The 22,755-nt window shown below is 31.7% G+C and overlaps 1 protein-coding gene, 1 long non-coding RNA gene and 1 other non-coding gene across 3 annotated transcripts in view; 1 reads left to right on the top strand and 2 right to left on the bottom strand.

The window, feature by feature from the left end:
* alpha-Man-Ia (alpha-Mannosidase class I a) overlaps nucleotides 1–22,755 on the bottom strand; it is a 297,026-nt gene that overhangs the window by 157,323 nt on the left and 116,948 nt on the right. The gene's annotated exons all lie outside the window — the stretch shown is intronic.
* Nucleotides 1–22,755, bottom strand: part of LOC149032250 (uncharacterized) — a 66,235-nt gene that overhangs the window by 38,939 nt on the left and 4,541 nt on the right. The window lies entirely within an intron of this gene.
* On the top strand, nucleotides 19,185–19,258 carry TRNAI-AAU (transfer RNA isoleucine (anticodon AAU)). Its single transcript has one exon. It is a non-coding gene; the product is annotated as a tRNA-Ile (tRNA).

The raw sequence follows: 22,755 nt of genomic DNA on the forward strand, positions 1-22,755 counted from the left end.
ATAATTATTTTTATTTCTGATAAGAAATATTAGGAAGAATTGATTCTTTAAATATATTAAATAAATAATGTTAATAGAATTCTGATTACAAGGCATGTAAGATGAACCTAAAAAATTCTCCAATATAAGAGAAGAAATATAAATTTTTAAGAGTGGCGACAGTTTAGTTTCCAACGAAGATAAATTCATCCGGATAGCATATGCTCGTTCAATAACGATCGTTCGACTCAGAACATTATCGGAAGATCGAGAAACGATACTCGGTAAAACATTCGAATCGGATCATCAGTCATCGTGGAATCTTATGAAGATAGACACGCATTTCATGCTCGAGACAGAACATCATTTTTCAATAATGGTATCAATGAATCTGTCCGTTTGACTAATATCTATAAGTAATACGATAACTTTGAATTTTACTAGATCTACTTTGACAAAATAACTTGCAAATAATATGTTATTTTAAATAATTTGACAATAATCATAAGTATTAATAATGATATATATATTTCTTTAATTTTTTCTTCACCAAAATCCGATAAGATTTTGTCTATTTTTAATATCTTATATATAAACGTCTTTATCTATAAATATACATGCAAAATTTGTTTAATACAATATTTCAACATACATATATCTCTTTTCCCCGAAACGATTAATTTATATCGACTAAATGAATCATCAGAGCGACGTAACTTTATAGCCGAAACATTGAATTCATAAAATAAATACATTATTGATTACATTCTAAAATTATGATGTCGTGCATCAACTGTATTCATTTTTAATGAGACAAATCATGTTATCTGACATTGTACACGTTCCCAACGCGCGTTTGAACTAAAATTAATTTTTATCTCGACTCTTGTTAAATAAAAAGGGGAAAGGGAAGAGATCTGGGAATGAAGAAGACGAGGAAATTATTTACGATCGCGTTTTTCCATAAATGAGGAGTACGAGACGGAGTTCGATGAATATTACTACATCGTTAAGAAAAGAAAAGGGCCTAAAAAGGAAATAAGGAGGAAAAATATAAAAGATCCAATTAAGCGGTGATATAAACGTAAGGAAGAACGATAAATAGACGTTCGCGGGGTTCTCGGTCGAACGTGCCTAACAGAAATATGACGGGTTTCAAAGAGACACGCGAACATTTTCGTCCCTCCTGTCGCCCTCCCGTTAAGATTTCAACGTCATCCTCAACGTTGGTTCGCGAACACGATCGCATTAATCGTGATGTGCACGCACGGGATTTGACAATCCACGATAAACACGCTTTATCTCATTTTATCTCTCTTTTTATATAAATCTTTTTCTCTCTTTCTTTCTCTCTCTTTTTATATATATATCCTATTCTCATTCTATTTAATTTTCTCTTTTTTTTTTGCCATGTCATAAATTTTTGTTTCTTTTTTTTCGAAACTTTTACTTGTGTTTAAATGTATGAAAATAATTTTTAAAAAATGTTTCATCACTGTTGTTTTACATTTATTTTTTTCTTTCTATCTATCAAAAATGCAACTTTTTTGATACACGTGACGGTTCATCAAATTATTTTGTATCGATTAAAAATTGTTATTTATTTTATTTTTTCTTAGGAAACAAAAGAGAGAAAAAGGTAAATATAACTTTTTCGATACGTTTCTCTCTTTTTTATTATACCGAAAGTGCAGTCAACAGTGAAATAAAATTATTGTACCATAGCTTAAAACTTTTATTCATGTATTTTTAATATAATAGAAATGAAAAAGTAAATGTTTTATCTTTCTTTTTATTTGAATTCATATATGTCTTTACCTTTTTCTCTTTTTATTTCATAAAAATTTTAGTTTTTAGAGTTACACTGTTTGTTAATCAAATTTTTTTTTGGTCACAAAAGGTATTGTTTAATCATTTAAACATTTTTATTGTGGGGTTCAGGCAGAGAGAAATAAAACTGAAGATGATGAATGATATATATGATATGTGTGATAGTTTATTTAATTAATTATGTGATGTTGAGCGGTATTTACAAAAAGTTTACAAAAAGTGGCGTGGTTACAAAAATACAGAATACAAAAGAGTTATGAATATAAGACCGACTGACTGACTAATCAACTAATAAACTGACTGATAAAATACGCAGACGAATATAACAAACTGTAACTAAGGACTAATACAGACGGATATACAGATATGCAGTCTGATACAGATTAAGAACTAACAGACTAAGACTCGAAGCAGTGATCCCAGAAACTTTTGCTTGTCTGATCGACACAGTGCCGTAAAATTATCGGGTTCTTAGTAAAATTATCGTACACACAGACAAATTTTATAACTGAGTGCGCTGCAAAACAAAAACAAAATCAAGACATATTGAATTATCGTAAATTATCGTACAAGTTCGATTTACGATCGTACAATGCTTCAAATTATGTGACGTGTAGATAATTATCGTAAGAATGGGATCACTGACTCGAAGACTAAAGACTATCTTTCACATATTTATATCATAAAAGAGTAACACCCCTTTGGAGAGGGAAGGAGATTATGAATATTATCGACCAATAGCAGAAGGATCCACCCCCCATAGTCAACCGATGGGTACAGCTTTTGTTTTTGATAGAGATCGTAGTGAAATCATGCATAAAGGAACTTCGTATATTTAAACAACGAAATATCGTTTCCTCTCAATCTTCGAGTGGAGTTTCCTTTTACTAATTGTAAGATCGATAGTGTATTTAAACAGGAAATAAAATAAAGAAAGAACTACATATTAATTTTATAGTTTACATTATTTAAGTTTGTATAATACAAAAAGAAAAGTAAATATTTGATTTCGCTTTTTATATTTGTTTTTTCTTTCTCTCTTGTTCTCTCTCTCTCTCTCTCTCTTTTCTTTCTCTTTCTCTCGATTTTACATTTTATATCGAAAATAAAATGATTAACAGTCCAAATACTTTCAAATCAAATTCTTTTCTATTAATTAAATCTTATATTTATGTTTAAATATAATAAAAAGAAAAGATAATATTTGATCTTCCTATTTTATATATTTTTTTCTTTTATTTAATACTTTGTACCATATCAAAAATATGGTTCATAATCCATTATTAGAAAATTCTTTTCTACCTGTGTAAAATTTTTTTCATATTTAAGTATAATAAAATATTTTTTCTCTTTTATCATATCAGTCTGTCTCTATTTTTCTATCTCTTCTATTTTGTATTATATCAAAAATACGAATAATAGTCCAATTAGTTGTGAATAAAAAATTTTCTTCCATCTATGGGACACATTTAATTATTTAAAATAATTTACTCAAACGAAAGAAGAAAAGAAAAAAAATATTGTTAAAGTACTGATTTTTATCACTAATTGGCCAACGAAAAAGAAGCTTTTTAACATGAAAATAGAAAGTATCACAGATGTTTTTAACGCGCGTGTGTGTGTGTATATATAAAAAAATTCGCGAATTTAATTTCGTTTGGTGTGAAACCCGTAAGCCAACTAAATTCGCGGTCAACACGACGCCCGTGGGAAATTAAGAGGAATGATTGATACACGTAAAAAGAGAAATTAAAGGCAGCTACCATTTTCCTTCGTTCAACCTTAACACGTAATGTGCTAACTCGGGTAAAGCAAGAAAATCTTCTCCAGTGATAAGAACATACGAGTACTGTGCGTTACGACAAAACGAAACGAAACCAAACGAAACGAGGCTCTTTTACCTCCATTTTCTACCACTTTTTATGCTTATCCCATAATCCCTTTTTTGTCTTCTAATTTCGAGAAAAATCATACTACCGTATTTCTTTTAGTAATGTTAAAGAATTATAATAATTTAAAAGACAATTCAACGAAACTTTAACGAACCATAATTTTATTCATTTCATTTGTTCAAATTTGTATTCAAGTATATATTTAATAATGTTAATATTCGATATAAAATTTTGATTTAGCTAACAATAAAGATTCGCGATACGTATACGTATACTCGAAGAACATTAATACCACTAGGAAGAGAACGAATTTAGTGAATTAGGTTGGAGATTATACGGACACATTATATATCATGCATGCAAATCATTGGAAAATTCGTTTAATATTTAACATGGTTAACGTCACATGTATATATATATATATACATATATATATGTGTGTGTGTGTGTGTTTGGAAATTGAGTTAATCTAAAATATCCAACGATCTTTTATCTATCGAAGACTAAAGAAGTAAAACGTAAAAAAAGAAAGAAAAAGAAAAAAAAGGAAAGAAAGAAAGAGAAAAGAATGGGATGTGAAGATCCATGCTTCTCGATCATGTCTGCTGATTTTCCGATATGCATACGAGCGTAAAGAGATCAATGAGAAGGGGTTGGGTTAGCTTTTCTAAAAGCTTTTCTTTCTTCGTAGAAGTGTCGTTCAGATTACGAACGAAGCCTTCTCAACGTTGGGGGTTTTCTTCTCCCTTTCTCTTTCTTTCTACTTGCACCTTGCGAATAATGGAACGATGAAAGATTTCGAGTGTATGGATAGGGTTGAAAAAGAAAGATACATCGGTGTAAAAAGGAGAGAAATAAAGACTAAAAGAGAGAGACTGTGTAAAAGAGGAATAGAGGACACTGAGAGTTCAGCATTGATGCAGATAGGAACTATCTCACGTATTAAAAGTCTCAGTGCTATTTATAGCGAGTTTCCGATCGATAAGCAACAACTGCATTCAGGGTTCGATTCGCGTCTAATCCAAGACTGGATGAAACGATTAATCCAGAAAGCAGATATCCGGTGGTTTGATATCATTTATTGGAAACGACGTAAACAGGATTATTGACATGAAACAAAACTAATTCAATAATTTCAATTTCAAATAGAAAAAACTTCAATATCTTTTTACATACTTACAATAGAAATTAAATAATTTCGATAAAAATAAAAAAATTAAAAACAAAAATAGTAAGTATAATTTAATTACTACGAATAATGTTTCAAAAAGTATTAATTACGTGAACGAGTTGAAAAATATTGAGCATAGCGTACAAACAATTTTTTTTTTTTTTTTCGTCGTCGAATTTTCTACACGTGACCTGTGTGTTTGGTCTTTCAATGAAGCCATGTTTGTTCTTTCATTTGTGACCAACTTTACTATATTATTTTATATTTGAGACACGTTTTATATGAAACACGTAAAACTTGCATGACTTATAAAAAAAAAAAAGAATAAATTTATTTTGTCGAGGCTTAAAACTTATCAAACCAGCCAATCTCGTATTTATTTGGAAAAATAACGAGAATATATCAAAAAAATCGGGTTTAAAGTATTAAATACAGAAAATACAGAAAAAGAAAACTATTTTCGTGTATATACCTGTTGTCTTTACATGTTACCAGAATAGATAATAATTTTGAAGAAAAGATTCTATATAATTTTGTTGATCGATCAAACTTATGTAAAATGTAAGAAATAATAAGATCAAAAATACGTATAGATTGTTTGTATTTGAAGAGAAATAGGAATATTACGGTAAAAATCATGGAAAATATTTTATAACACGTAAAAAAGCATTGCCGTTGTTTTCCTATCTAGTAAGGTTTACTAAAACGGCTTTTAAAAGAAACATAGTCGAAGAACGATCTCTCGTTTTCCTTTTTTCAACATTCCCCTTCTTTCTTTTCTTTTCACCCTTCATTTCACCTACCATCTCTCTTTCAGTTTTTCTCCATTTCTCTCCTCGTTCTTTCTTTTTCTGTCTCTCTAACACTTATTTCTTTCTTCCACTGTCGCTTTTGTAAACGCGTGCCAGCTCGGGGTCGTTTCGCTTGAATATTTCCGAGACACCGAGCATAAAGCTATAACGAGCTCCACGAAAACTCTTATATCCATGTTGGATAAGTCTTGGTAGAAAAATGACAAGTAATATAATACAACGTTGATGAATATGCTACGGTACTCTGGACAACTTCATTTTCTAACAGTATAATATAGCTACCAATTGGATAACACCTTTATGAACAGAAATAATATCTTATCTTTATTCTTTTCTTTCAGAACAAATGTATGTGTGTTTTAACATTTTTATGTTTAGGTGATCCATTTTCGAATCTAAATGTAGGACAACTCTACTGTTTCCAATTTTGTATTATTTTTTGATGCCGATATTTGCCATAAATACGAACGTACTCATTTCCTATTCTGAACTTTTCACGTTTCTATTCAATGATATACAGATTACAATAGACTTGTGAACATTTGTAGGGGTTGCGAAAAATCTTGTCACTTTTTTATTATTTAATATGGAATAAAAATATTTAATCAATGACGTGATAATAGTCATTTTTAACGATCTCAAAGCTCAAATATCTTTCTTTCAGATTATTATTACAAAAAAATTAATATTGTTATCAATTTTTGGAACAAATCCAATGTACAAAACAATTACCGCAACATATCTTATCTCGTTGTCTTATTTTTCCGAGTTACTTAAAAAATTAATGGAAAAGTAAACGAAAACTAAAGAATAAGAATAAGTAGAAGAAAAGGAGTTGACTCTTGACAAAATTGAACGATTTAATCGGGTTGAGAACGCCAGATGGTGGGGCCAGACAGGTCTCTTGGATGTTTTTGGAAGGAGGTTGTCGATTAAATTCCAAGGAAAGAACGTGCAGGTAGACTATCTATCTCTCTTTCTTACTTACTTATTCTTTCTTTTTCTTTTTCATGAAAGACTGGACCAGGGAAGAAAGAAAGAGAGAGAGAGAGAGAGAGAGAGAGTAAGCCAAATATAGCTAAATCATTTTATCATTTTACACGAACTGGTTCGGGCAACTGTAAAGGGAGCAACCAAGAAAGGAAAAGACCAGGTTGATGAAGGTGGTAGTAGAAATAGAAGTAGTAGTAGTAGCAGTAGTAGTAGTACTGATGGAAAGTACTCGGAAGGGGGGTTGAAGAGGGTTTTGATGAAAAAGAAAAGAATGAGTGTAAAATGTTAAAGACTATAAAACTCTTTCGGTGTTGAAAGTTATGCCCATTAAGGATTAATAAGGCACTGAGGTGGAAAAGAGCCAAGATGGCGGTTACTTTTCTTTTCCCAAGAGAAATAAAAAGAGAAAAGAGAGAAGAAAGAAAAAAAGAAAAAGAGAAATAAAGAAAGAGGAGAGAGGGGAGAGAGAAATAAAGTGAAGGAAAAGAAATGAAAAGTGGGAGTAAGATTTAAGCCGCTTGGCTAATTTTCAAAGACGAATTTATTTATCTTTTACAGGTTACCGATTCGCGAATGATAAGTTATGATGCTTCTCAACAATTTTCAAACTTATTTACACATTGTTATATCTTATATTTTATCAATTAAAACTTTAGATTTTTATACCGGTTAACTATTAAAGATAATAATTCATAAATTTGCTTACGTAACGTAAAATTTAATTGAATTTTGTAGTATGTACAAATATTGTTAGTACGTATTAGTTTGTAAAAAGTAAATTTTTGCAAAAAAAAAAAAAATAACCAATCAGAAAAGAAGAAGAAAGTTGAAACAGTTTCGTAATTAAAACGTAGAAACGACATTTTTCGACGTACCATCGTCTTGCCGTTAATTAAACCAAGGTTGGCTACGTGTTGGTACCGGGCGGGAAAAGGGAGACAAGAATGAGAAAGAACTGGCGATAAAGGAACGGTAATAATATTATCCTTATCCCCCCCCCCCAATGGAAAGAAAAAAGGTGCTTGACTTAACTTAAAGAACACCGAGGGATTGTAACCGTTATTACTTTAATAGATTCGTTAATACCTTTTACTAGAGCTTTGAAATAATTATTTTTAATTAGATACGTATTACAAACAATCTGGACTAACAATAAGTGTTTGGAATAAAGCGTTAGTGTATATTGTAATTCGGTACGGATCAAATCTAACCGGGAACATGCTTTTGCACTTTGGATTATATTCCCAGAGCAGATCGTTGATTGTCATTTTGCATATGCCGATCAATAATGTATGCCGATTGTTAATGCTGCATCAAAATTATCGGTTCTTGCTAACGAACGTTTCCGTATGAGAAATTTGATCGAAGTAAATTCTTCGATCGATCGTATTATAAAATTTATATAATATATTTGATTTATAAAGATTATTTGAATTATTCTTTACAAGTATTGAATTAATATTAGACTAACCCCATTTGCGCGGTCAAATAACCGCATTTTGTATTCTGTAAAAAAAAATTCCTTGTAAACGCATAAAATATGAATAATTCCTTTCCTAATGTAAGAAAATGTTTTCTTCGCTATCATCCATTTGGCTACAAATTTTTCTTAAATGGTTATTTGACCGCTTATGATAGACATTAGGTTTATCTGAAGTGTAGGTTTAGTGTTAAATCTAGATATTTAAATATCTAAGATGGGATAATTTTTTGTATGTAACATGTTATTTAATGTTATTAAAATTAGTTTCAGGGTAACAAAAGTATATAAGAAAAGGAATGACTTGCCTAAACGTTTAACCGATGACCCCGATATCTTGGATATTTATGAGACGAATCTCCGGATTTTGGAGGGTTGAAGTGGAAAAAGGCCATCCTTCATAAGGCTTCATATTTTTCCAAGGATCGTCTTGCATAAATCAAGGGAGTAAAATCAATTTCGCGTTTTCCACGAACCACCAGAGGGGCTGCCGTTATTTGCTAGGCACGATTTTAAGAGAGAGTAAGAGAGAAGGAGAATAACCATGAGAGAAAAAGAAAGAGAGAGAGAGAGAGAGAGTGAGTGAGTTGGGCAACGCGATGTTAGAACGTACAAGAAGAGTTGAATAAACCGTCGTTCACCGTAATGGCGGCGTACCGCTATAAGGAGGCTGTTCTCTTACGATGAACGTGCTGGCCCTGGGCCACGCTAAGATAGATCTCTGTTCCGTGACGTGTTTGTCGAGTCGCGTGACGTACCAAGCAGCATCCATTACTTTATGAACGCTGCTTGCTTGTATATACTTCTAGGTAGAAGGAACGAATCTCCGTAGCATCAACATTGAAACCTCTTCCATTCCATTCCATCCTTATTCTATCCTCTTATTTTCCATCGGCTGCCAATGGCTAGTAGATCGATTTATTTCACTTTGAAGTTCTTCAAGCGAACTTCTGGGTAGTATATCTCATGTCCGTTAGTATCTTGGGAAAGAAGACTGACTCTGATGCAAATGATTGAGCCATGATTCGACATAGAAATTAACGTTCGTTAAACGTAACATAGGAAGCTTCTGATATCATACAGGTTAACATACCGTAAGGTATAATCAAGTAAATCATTCAACATATACTTAGAATTTGTTCTTCTTTTTCTTTTTCAAGATAATTGATCATTTGTAAATTGATTATAATTGACATGAGAGATATCTATTTATATGATAAAATGAATGTTTCGTGTGTCAGAAATTGGATTTTGTTTCCTGTTTTTTTTTTTTAGATATTTATCGTTCTCTGCTAATCGATACAATAATAAGACCCTAAGGAAAACGTGTAACCTGTAAAGTCGTTCATTTTCTTGCTTTCACGATAACGGGAGATATCGTGAGAATTTTACTCGGAGTCACATATTCGCGTGGAACTATCACACATATACTAGCATCTAACACGTTCGTGGGATCGTTGAAGGCAGATCTACGATAGTATGTTAGCAGCAGGAGTCTCGGTCCATAAGCGTTAGCTATCGGAGTTCCCATTAACCTCGATGGTTACGAACAACTCCTTCGAGTATCTTTTTTCTTCGATCTAACACCTTTCACGGAAAAGAACAACCTTGTTTGTTGTTTGTCATTTACCTTACACAAGAGACTTTTTTTTTTACTTTGATTAATCAGACTGAATTGCGTGCTTATGTCTGATCAATAGATCAAAATGATCTATCTTCTTATTTTTATTTTGAATTATGTTTTATACTTGTTTGAGTTGCAAAAAATTAACACAAAAAATGATAAAACATTTATCATTCATTTTACTACTCATTATTCTATTTGATTCGATTGAAAACATGAGAGAAAACTATGATGACACCGTTACCGAGTAAGATCGAGAGAGAAATTTAAAGAGAAATCGAGAAGAAGATCGAGAAAGAGAATGAAAGCAAACTCGAAGATCCTCGTCCCGCGATATCGTCGGGTCACGACCCCGACGCCTATTTGTTATTGTAATCTGCATCACTATGGATGAGACACGGATAATGGGCTCTTCGGATTTGCTGGGTCAACCTCGAGAAGGGAAAAACGAATCCGTGGTCATGGCACTTTCTGAGTACATGTACTACCTACATACATATACATATTTACGTTTCATCGATATTCAAATTTCATTTTTCTCGACAATCTAAAATCTCCTCTTGAATAAAGAAAATAAAAAAAAATAAAAATGTGATCGAGAAGAAAATGAACGAGTTAAATTTTTATTATCAATTTTTCATAAATACTTATGATAAACGTTTGATAAGATTCCATTTAAATTCTCTAACGTTAAAAGATTTATTTCAATTCATATAATTAAAGACTACTTTTGATTAATTATAAATTTATCATTAGATTTCATTTTTCTTTACAATCTCGACTTTCTTTTTCGAAGAAAGAATATAATAGAAGTTTGATAAGATAAAAGAAAATGTACGAGTTAAGTTAGATTATTAATTGAAAATTATAAATCTTATCTACGAAGGTTAGATAAAGTTTGTCAGAATAGAATGGAATGGGATGGAATGGAATGGAAAATGTTCTTTAACGATTTCGTTCAATTCATAATCGAATGTTCTTCCGAAGAAGCATAAATTTAGTTTTACATAACGCATACGCTATAATTTCCTTCTTATTCACAGTCCGATACACAAAGAATCGAATTGCATTTTGAGGCTTGCACTCGTGCGTGAGTTACGAGGAAGGAAAATCAATTGCCGGAGGGTAGAAGGATATAACTAGGGAACCACAGGACATGGGTCGACGAGTATTGCAAACGCGCATTGTCGGCGTCTTACCGAGTACGATGAAGCTGCACATCTATTTCATTTCAATGGAACTTCTCTTATCATAAATCATGATTTATTGCCATCAGGTTTATGTGTAGAGATATACGTGTGTAGAATGTATTTCTATATATATATATATATATATATTGAATAGTAGTACCAATTCGATATTGTACACGAACACGTCGACGAAGATTACTCGAGCTACTGACTACCTCTCGATCCCCTCAGGAATATGAGAAGCTTCTAACTTCCGCGTACATTTAATCGAAACCTTTTCTTTTATCATAGTTATTTTCTTTAGCACGTGAAACGATCGAGTCACGAGCTTTCTTCGATTCTAGACCACACGTACACTTGAGTAACGATCAATTAAAAACTTAGATTGTTTTTTAACTATTTCTCTAAAATAAATATTAAAAAGTATAGAGATACAGCCCTTAAGTTTCCAGTTCATGTTTAAAATATAATCACATTTTTACAATTTATTTTTTCACTATTTAAAACAAAATAATATATGTGTAGAAAAGAAGAAACGTGAATTTAGAATACGTGAAAGTGTTATTTTATTTCTAAATGGTCTAGTAATTTTTAGGCTAAATTTAATGTAAATATATTGTAACACAACCGTGGGTATTAACTTGAAACAACAAGAAATTTATTTATGATATAATAATGGACTATTAAACGAATAAGTAAACACTAGGTTTCGTACATAATTTAATATCCTCTCTTTTGAATATAAGCTCACAAGGCACGTAATTCACTTAACTACCTCTCGTCCAAAACCAATGTTAAAGATTATTAACAAATTCCAGGCACCTGGAAAGAAAGGCATCTTTATGTTCTATAACCTTAGACAACTTAAATCTGCTCTCAATAATATACGAAATACAATTAAAAACATTTTTAGATTGATATTTGAATTTAACCCTTCGTCTTCATGATATATTTTACTACTGCTACGGGATTGGGCTTATTCAAAGTTATTGTTGATTAAAAAATTTGATAAATATTTATTAGTACTATTTGAGATTTCTCTAATATGATCTAATAGTTTATATTTTTTTATTTATAAATTTAATTTAAAAATAAAAATAATTATTCGAAAACAACAAGACACAAGGTACTGAGATGGAGGGTTAAAGTTTATTTTATACATATCACAGATATTTTTCTGATATTAATAAAAATTTGTCGAAAAATAATTAAAAAAAAAAAAAAGAGGAAAAAAGAATATGAATTTTTTAGTATCCAAAATATATATGTTCGTCGCTATTCGAAGAGACACGTGCCGTTCCGTGGACCGACTCCAATTAAGGCTTTCCAATCTTTTACGAGGAAAGAAATCGATTATAGGACCATAGCCTCGAGGAGTCGATTCACGTTCTTAAATTCACGATTCTACGAGGATACGGAATTAAACGTCTCGATTGGACTCGTTACTTTCTAAGGTCATTCAGCTACGAGGATCAAATGCTGTTCCTGTTGAAGAGGGACAACGAGTCTCTGGTTTACGCGAGCACCAAAATTAGCACCAGTGAAATACGTTCCTTTCGAATTTTCTTCTTCTTCTCTCTCTCTATCTCTCTTGCTTAAAGCGTTTTCTTCTTATTCCTTGTGTTTTACGATTGAGTAGGCACAAAATGAGAATTCCAGGATTTCTAACATAGAATAGAAATCGACTTCTAAAGGATATTGCGATCCTTTCACGACTTAATGAATATGTAACTAACAAACACGATCTTTTTATTTCTTCCATTTGAAATAAAAAGATAGATTAAGAAATTAATAAGTTATTTTTATTTTTAAGTAAAAAATAATATATATATACTGGGTCTGAGTTATATTTTGGTTCTTTTTTGTGTTTGCTGAAAGTAAAAATTAAAAGAAACAATTTAATTGTTCATTTTTTAATTAAAGTAATGTGATGTACGATTTAAATCATACTAAAGATAAGTAACAAATTTTTCAATATAACTCGCGAATCATAATATTTTAAATATGTTTGATAGAGAAAAGAAAACAATTAGAACTAAATAACTAATTTGATTACTCACAGTTACGTAAATTCACCATACTGAGATCATAATCTTTAGATTTAATCAGATCGAGAATACCGATAATAGTAACGATGATTGAACACAGATGAGAGTTTCATCGAAATCAAGTATTTCTGAAAAAGGGCAGAAGGCTAAGAAAATATCATTTCCCCCTTGATGGCGGATTAAAGAAGGGTCGATTTGATAAGAAGGGATAAAGAAGGAAGGTCGAATAGCTCGATAGAAGTTCATCGCGAATTGGAGAGTGGTGAAGGGACGATACGAAAGTAATACGTTCCCCCGACTTGCATTTTCTCTTTTATATATAGTATCTACCTTCTTCTTACATATCTAGTACTTACTTATCTACCTACCAACCTACCTAGAAGAGGGCTAGCGAGTTTTGAGGATTCCGATATCTTCCATTTCATTTCCAATCGAGATATACCCCAATAAGAGAAGTTCAAGCTTTCCCAATAAGCAAGTCGTCGACTCCATGCTGCACTGATCTTTGCACAACGTTTCTAGAAAAGGTCTCTTGGTTGTAGTATAAAAAGAGTAGAATATAGAGGAAGAGTAAACTAGGAATTGTATGAAATCATAAAGTTCCGAGATAAATCAACGATAAAAATTGTATATTAGAAAATAACTTATTTCGACGAAAAAGAAAAAAAAATTATTAATTCAGCGCTCTGTTTTTTTTTTTTTTTTTTTTAATAAATATATTTAGTATATTTATTTATAAAATAATCATACATACTATTATTCTTCGAAATAATTTCCATTATCTTGAATGATTTTGCTGTTGTTTACTGGTTTAATTTATTGGTGAAGAAAAACACATGGCGATTTTAATGCAATGAATTTAAATAATATCAAAGGACCAAATTAATTGCTGCATTTAATAGTTTTTGAAACAAAGAAGAAAAATGAAGAGAGAAACAGGTTCTATAAAAGATTTGCAAATTTAAAAGGATGTTGTTCTGATAGAGAGAAAAAGAGGGATGATAGAATAATAAAGAAGAAATAGAAGGAAAGGAATTCTTATGGAGAATAGAATAAAAAGAAAAAATAACGCCGTGAGTCAGTCGATTGGTGAACGAATCACGAACAGTAGAATATTTTTTCAATTTAGGTCGTTCGTATGTATTCGTATAAGATACTCTATTCCTTCTTTCATCGATGACAATAGAAAAGGCCAATAAAGTCGAAATTCATAGAATTCTTCGAAGATGGCGTCCAAGATCCTTCGAGCTATTGTTCGAATGACGAAATACCCGTTTGTACGGAGGAAAAAATCAAGAATTCCTTTGGAAATAAATCATTTATAGGATAATAGTAAAGTATATACCTTTATTATAATATTAAAAAAAAAAAAAAAACATTAAAAATGTATTTTCATATTGTAATTTAAAACAAAACTAAGGTATGTCAAAATTTGCATGGGTTTTCTTAGGAATATTAAAATAAACTTTAATTGTTTTTTACAATCATGTTTAAACGTAGTAAATAAATATAAACTAAAATTTAATTTTTATGTTATTATATTTATAGTGGGTATCTAAAGGCGTTTCACAAATCACTAAATTATTTTGAAAATTTTGTTTTAAGAAATAGATAATACAATGTTCATTGTATTTAGAACATTTTGTATAAAAACATGAAATTTCGAATAAATGAAAATATATACGTGAGAGAGTGAAAGAGATGAAAATATTAATATCAACGTTTTGTTCGATCGCATTTCGGATTGCGAAGCATGCATTCCACGAACGATTGAAGCCGGATATACATTCGGTTTTCAACTATATCGCAAGGAAAGTATAGAAGAGGAAGAGAGAGGGGAGAGAGGAAAGCAAAAAGATATATATATTCATCCTTTCCCTCTCGGATTTTAATCCGATTAGGTAGAAAAAAGTTTGATACTCGGTGGCGATGATGCTCAGATATAAGCTCTAATCCCTTTTTCGGCGTACAACTGAGCGGATTTGCTGCTTGCGTTTCCAACGATATCGCCACTATTTCCGCTGGTATATACCACGAAAGACGATCATTGCTATGGTCTCGGATATATGCCAGTTTACTTGTTCGAGACACATTTTCTAACTGTTACGACCATTCACATATTATCCATATACAATTCGTATATCGTTTGATATTATTGAAATGAAGCTTTATTGATGGGGTACCAACAATTTTCAAACTATATAAAAATATTTATTTTATTATCATATATTTTATAATCATAGTATCATTAATCAGTGTTTATTGTTAATGACAATTTAAAAAAAAATATCATGTGAGCGGATCACACGTGTTAGAAGTGAAACCTTCGAAAAACTAATTTTCGAGAGAATGAGACGAATGCAGAATATCAGGTGTAGGATAATTGTAGGGTTGTTTTTTTTATAATATTATCATTATAATATTGTTACAACTTTCAAAAATTATTTTACGTTTTATTAACATATAATACATAACATATTATACAGTAGGCAAGTTCTCAATTCGAAGAAATGGGACAAGTTGTTTCTGGTAACTAAAAAATGTATGGTAACTAAAAACCTCTTTGAATGCAAGAAATGCACAAACGCCTTCCGTCGAACACTTTGAAGCTTCCCTAATATTTTCATTCTGCAGATTTTCACGAAACTGGCGTTAATATTCGGTCAAGAGAAACTCAAATAACAATTAACAACATCCAATTGCAAATCATCTAAATAGAAAATAAAAAATAATGTTACAAAAGTAATCTATTAAGATTATGCTAGTCTAGTATGAGTAAAAAGGATAAAGAAAGAAATATAATGATTGGAAGTTATTTAACAAAGTCCTGTTTTTTCCGAAAAGTACCTACAAACATTTCGAGTATCGAAAGAATACGTGTCCACGCTTTGTAGTATGCAGTCGCACACAGACACACACATATACAACCAGGAGTGATAACTACGAAGCATAACATAAAGAGGAGACCGAGAATAGGAAAAACTGTATAGCTATATTCCGTCTCATTCTCTCGCAGGCTCAATTCTATATGTTTGTCTCTTTTTCTCTCATTATTTAGTATAGCAGCCGTTTCATAGCTCCGTTTCCTGACCGACCGTGTTTCATTTTTTTTCAAATCATTCCCTATTTTAAAGAAGTTTTTACTTCAAAAAAATTTATTTCTAAAGCTATATCATTGTTTATTGTTGAATAAAGATACATCAAAGAAAAAAGAAAGATTAGCTGTTGAACTGACGAAGATCACGTATTATATTCAAGAAGTGATCGTAGCGGGCTCGAACAAACGACCTATACCGAAGCATGTAATTTCGTTACTCGGAGAACGAGGTTTCGCAAACACGAAGTTCTTCCTTGGCAGAGTTGCATATCGATCTTGTGCTATCGAAACGTTTAGAGATAAACTGAGAGGATATACATGAAAAGTGAGAGGTTAGGAAAGAGAGGAAACGAGTATAATGAACGATTAAGTTAACGATTCGATGATTTGAAATTTCGCGGAATATAAATTAAACGTTTAATTATCCTGTGTTTTTTTTTAATTTGTCCATTTAATATAATTAACCCGATTTAGTGTAACATTAATTACAATCAAAGCTTGTAAGGATAAGATATAAAAAAAAAATTAATGCGTATAAATGTTATATCCCTGTCAGACATAATCATTGAAAGTTCACTGTACAGGATTTTACGTGTGAACGGTGAAGAAGATCCTGCGGCCTTTTCCTGGAGAAGGACCACGAAAAATGCTTCGAGCGGTCAGCAGGTGCAATTAGATGCTGCAATAAGATAGCCATTAATAGCGACCGCGACGTCACGTAATTATAGTGATCGCATCAGAGAGTGGAGAATCATAATCCAGAAAGGTAGACTCGTTCTTAAAAAAATCTTCCAAAGAGAAAGAGAGAGAGAGAGATTGTTTCAGTTTGACAAAAACAAAACTTACAAAAATTCATATTGTTACAATCGATGGAATCGATATCGTGGTACAGTTTCAAAGTAAAAAAAAAAAGAAAAACAAAATCATAATTGATATCATGATTCTATCTTATAAACGAATTAACTTTCATAATAATAACCCAATATTTCTCTCTCTCTTTCTCTCCCTCTTCAAATACAAAAAAATAATAGTATAATATGAGATATTTTGTATATGATTTTCGGTATATAAAATTCATCAACGTGAAATTGGTATTAACGTTAAATTAAAATCAACTAAATATGGAATTAAACGATAAAGGACATTTTCAAGAGGTAGATAAAAGAGAGATAAAAATCATCTCGCAAATGGGCTAAGTCTATAATTCATCTCAGTCGTCGAGTAGTTTCATGGGGTGTCGCTCTCTTCCTTCCGGTACTCGCGAAAATGTAGAAGAAAGCCACGTACTTTTCTTTTTCCATCTCTCTCCCTCTCTTTCTCTCTTTTTCGTCGTGTAGAAAAAAAAACCTTTCCAAAAAAGCAAAAAAAAAAAAAAATAAAAAAATAACAAGAAAAAGAAAAAAAAAAGAAAGACAAGGAAGAAAGTCTTTGTTCCTCTCTTACTCTTTCTCGGAAGAAAAAAGGGATTGCTTTTTTTTTCTTTGATAAAAAAAAATGGAAAAGAAAAAATCGTTACGCTGGCTCAGACACGGAAGCTGGAAAGCTCGCAGGAGAACACGGGCACGGCGGCGACGGTGTTTCATTACTTTTACCAACTCATTGTTCCTCGTGCGCGGAAAACGCGGCGCGTAACATAATTCATATCTAAACTCAAGTTTAATCCAGCTCTCGAGGCGGTCCACGGTGACCGGACAAAGTTACGAGTTCCCGTAGCGATACGAAACGAACTTGTCCTCCGACGAGGATTACTCGCTTTGAAAGTCGAATAACTTCCCTCCTGTCGTGTCCTCTCTCATTACTTTCTACAATTTTTCTTTTTTTTTCTTTTTCTTTTTTTTGTACAGCCCTTTCGTTCGTTGATGAGAGCTACATCCTTCTAACCTCCTACCATTAACCCTCTCCCATCCTCCTCCTCCTCCTCCCCCTCCTCCTCCTTCTCCTCCCCCTCCTCCTCCTCCTCCTCCAACTCCAACCATCCACTGCCACCCTTATTTCACCGACACTTTGAAGTTATCTGAACAAAAGTCTAATTAGTCCTCTCTGTGCGAAGTTAAATAATAATAATAATAATAATAATAATAATAATAATAATAATAATAATAATAATAATAATAATAATATATTCTCATTCTATGATGAAAAATTATTTCGACAAATTAATAATACCGAGAGGAAAGTGTGTTTTATTCTTTTCTTATTATTTTGTATTTTTTTTTGTCCTTTTTCATTTTCTTTCGTCGAATGAAAAATGATAGAAAATCTTGAGTAAGTAACACTCGATTGGGATTATTTTCTTTATGATCATGAACGTATCAATGATTCGAAACGCTCGTCATCTTGAACAGACAACGATCGTGGGAGCATTTTGCTTGAAAGAGAAAGAGAAAGAGATAGAATAAGAGAATGGGAGAATGGAAGAGAGAGAGATAGAGAATCTAAACGCCGGACATCAAAGCTTGATAACGCAGAGTTAGACTAAATCGAGCGGAACACGTGCGAACGCTTTATCGCACTGATTCACCATTGCTCGCTAATGTCAGTGATCTTCGGTAGGTTCGTGTGAAAATGATCGCGACGATCAAAGCCGATGATCGACGTACGTGCACAAGGAAAAGTACACCCTTAAATCGGACGGATGATCGCTTCGATAATCTTGAATAACCGTATACGATTTATGTTTTATATACATACCTATAACCATTATCCTACCTAAGAATAATACAAGTGCCATTGTTTGTTGTCTATTTTTTTTTCTGATTAAATATCCTTTTTCTTATTATTTTTTTTTTTTTTTTAACTCTTGTATATGGGAATAACAAGGAATTGTCAGAGTTTCACTTTTTATTTTTTATTTTTGAATTTAACGTTATTGTTTTTCCTTTTGTTCATTGTCACATATAGGAATAGTTTCGCGTCATCTGTCCTTTTTTATTTTTTATTTAATTTTATTTATTTTTCTTTCTATTGTCGTATACAAAAATATATAATAATTATACATAATTCACGTTATTGTTGTTTTTTTTTTATTTTTTGTTGTGTTCGTATTATTGTAGGTGACTAGACACATTGGCCCATTAGCTCAGTTGGTTAGAGCGTCGTGCTAATAACGCGAAGGTCGTGGGTTCGATCCCCCCATGGGCCAATTTTTTTTTCCTTTTTTTCCAACATCTACATAAAGTATCAAATATATAGATAATACTGATCGAAATTTACAATTTTTGTAAATGATATGGTCCCATTAAATAAATTAGAAGTTTCTATCAGGTCGCTAAAATCGAACAACGTGGATACGGTTAGTAAAATGGATGGGTGATTCATTCGAAAAAACCCATTTCAATCCATTCTCATATATACGAATAGCTCTGGTTATTGTTACTTTTTTTATTAATATTTATTTCTGTATTATTAATAATAAATAAAAAATCGTAAAAATTTATATTATATTCTCGTATGATATTATTTTACTTTATACAGAAGTATGAATTTCTAGACGTAATTAGATGAAATTGGTTTTTTGAAAATGGCTTTAAAACACGAAAGCAGAAACGTGCTTGGCCTAATTTACTCGCGATGAATCAATTAAATCTCTATAGAGGTGAAACTTCGATGCCAGTAGAAACCTTTAAAACTTTATCACGCGTATATTTTATCGATTACGTTAAAATACGAATGTACATTGGACAAAGAGAGAGAGAAGAGAGATTCATTACGGGAGATTGATTATAATCAGGAAAGATCGATCACGAATTCCAATGTCCTTCGTAAATCGAATAGCTGATATTTTATCTAGCAATACATTTTGTGTAAATAGGATCTACCGTTCCCGTTGAAATTCCATTAAAATATAGCCAACGCTAATGTACTTTTAACGAGCACGAACTAAAGATCGGACATTCTCAGACTTATTTCGTTTATTCTTTTTTTCAATTTATTCATTTAATTTTGTTGTTGCTGAGATATCTTTATCGTTATTTTTTATCACTGAACATATCATCTAGGTGCAAGGATAAATTTTTTTTTTTTTACAATTAATATAAATTATTATGTCATTTTTAATGACATCAAAAATATTCATGTTATTTTTAACAATTATAATAATATAAATTAACGGAGAAGTATATAGAAATATTTTAAGTTGAAACACGTTCACACAAGGATTAAAATCCTCATTCTTTTGGCATGGCCGACGCATCTTTCTCTTCGTGCCGATCGTATCGGTACTTGGAAGTAAAGACCGTAAGAATAAAGAGAAAGAGAGGCATCATTCATTTCCGAATGTATTGGGTGATTAAAAAATAACAATCTCTTTTCAATCTGCACTTTGAAAAATCTAAAGTAATAAGATAAGAGATTTAAAGAAAAAGGAAAAAAAATATAAAAAAGAAGATGTATTCACGATCAAGATGTATCGAAAGAATAGCTATAATGCGAGAAGGATATTACTCTTAATGTTACTCTTAATGTTATTCTTAATGTTATTTTTATAAAGGGCAGAGATAGAAAATCGATCGAATACTCGGGTCACAAGAAATTACCTTAGCGTGCACCAAGTTGAATATCAATGCACTCGGAAGTGTTGTATGAACGAAAAAGAAGAGAAGGAGAGAAACTTGCTCTTACAATTGCAGTAATCTTTGGATAATCGACTTTCCAATTGCATTCATAGATACCTTCGAGAAATCTAACATAAGAGCATTCAGTAAGACGACCATAATGTCTGCCACAAAGTATCTTCCTTAGAAATGCCATCAAAATTATAGAGTATATATATATATTGAAAAAAAAAAAAAAACAGAAAAAAAAAGAAAGATCATTTAACGTTATCGGAGTTAAATTTTTTCGAAAGAAATATAAGAATGTTTGTTGAATGTTTTACCTTGAAAATAAATGTATATCGACCTGGAGCTTTTAAGAAGATTCGATATCACTTTGGAAAGAGCACTTTAGTCACACCTGTTTTCGATATTTCTGCCAGAATCCATCATTGTTGCTGCTTAAGGTGCCGAAGCTTGTAGCTCTTGGTATTTCTAACCGTACAACGCGTTGTCATTAGAGGCGTCGTTAGGAACAGCTGTGTTTTACATTGTTCCTTGATTTCTCGCCATCTTGGAAAAGCTACGTCGTCCTCCTCTCCCTCCTTCTTTTCTTCTTCTTCTTCTTCTTCTTCTTCTTCTTCTTCTTCTTCTTCTTCCCTTTAGCCCTTTACCACTTACCCAACCAGCCCATCTATCGCGTTATCTCTTTCCCTTATACCTCAGCCGATTCAAAATGAAGTGTATCGTTTGCTAAGAGAAGATGGGGAATGGGATCTAAGCGTTAACCGATAATGCACACACTATCGACTTGAATTTCCACGTGGGACACTTTACTTTCCTGACATATTGCTCTTTGGTTAAGGGTAAGGTGTATCCTCACCTTACCCTTCTCGAAACACGATCATGAAAGAGAGAGAGAGAAAGAGAGATAGAAAGAGAAGTCTTTACATCGCGGTTTCCGTTTTGGGTTGAAAGCACCACGACCATGGTAGCGAGATGACATACGACCGCTCGTAAAACATTGTGAGAAAGCACCTTAAGGTTCGTAACTTGCTTCCGGTGGTATAGTCTTCTTCGTCGAGATAGAGAAGATTCAAAGATGATGCTGAAGAGTAAAGATTTCCTATATGCAGATATTTTCTTTTTTCTTGTGCTTTATTTTTCTTTTTTTATGTGTTTTCCTTTCTTTCTTTCTTTCTTTCTTTCTTTTTTTACTTTAACCTGTAGTACGAGGTAAAAGAAAATCCTTATCGATTGATACCAATACCTGCTTGTAAAAAAGACGCGATAAATTTCTACAGGATTTAAATCTCTTCAAAAAGATTTCAACATGGGAATGTAATTTCTTATTTTTTGTTTAATTGGAAAGTGAAAAGTATAGAAACGTACTTGCTCAAAATAATATATGTTTGAATTATATTTGTTATTATTAAAAAAGAAACAAATAAATGTAAAATTTGTTGCAAAGTTATATTGAATGATTAGAAATGATTAGAAACGAAAAAGACAATTCAATGGGATAGTAATACGAGTATGATCTACAAACGATTTACGTAAAGATAGTTTGAAGTTAGTTTGCGTGATTCGCGATAGTAAAACAGTGGTAGCCAGCCATTCACGGTATTTTCTCTCATTTCAAACGGCACGTGAATGCCGTTAGTACTAATTTTAAAGGGAACGGCTATGTTCACCAGTGATATTTGAGAAAACAAAAGTGCCTGAAACTGCGATACCACCCATTTTCTATTCATTTTTTTTTCTTTTTTTGATTATATTACGTGCTCACGACATTTAAACTCGTTTATCGTTGCCTTCGTCGTGAAAGGAACACGACTAAAATAAAATAAAAAAAAAAAAAACGAATAAGAAGTAGAAGTAGAACAATTTCTTTTAATCTTTGAACGACTGTTATATTTCTCGGTACTAATCTACCCTATTCTTCGAGAGAAAAGAAAAAAGAAAACATTAAGATGAAATGAATAAAGCTGATAAGGAATAATCGAGAAACGTTCAGGTAAGGTTTATTGATAAAAGAATAACGAGGAATTGATTTTAAAATAAAAACCAATGGTCCTTGATTTCTACATTTATATAATCTTTTCGA

The sequence above is a fragment of the Polistes dominula genome, unplaced genomic scaffold (assembly GCF_049000335.1).
Source record: "Polistes dominula isolate Pdom_NZ unplaced genomic scaffold, Pdom_raw_medaka contig_33, whole genome shotgun sequence".
Classification (NCBI taxonomy): Eukaryota; Metazoa; Arthropoda; class Insecta; order Hymenoptera; family Vespidae; genus Polistes; species Polistes dominula.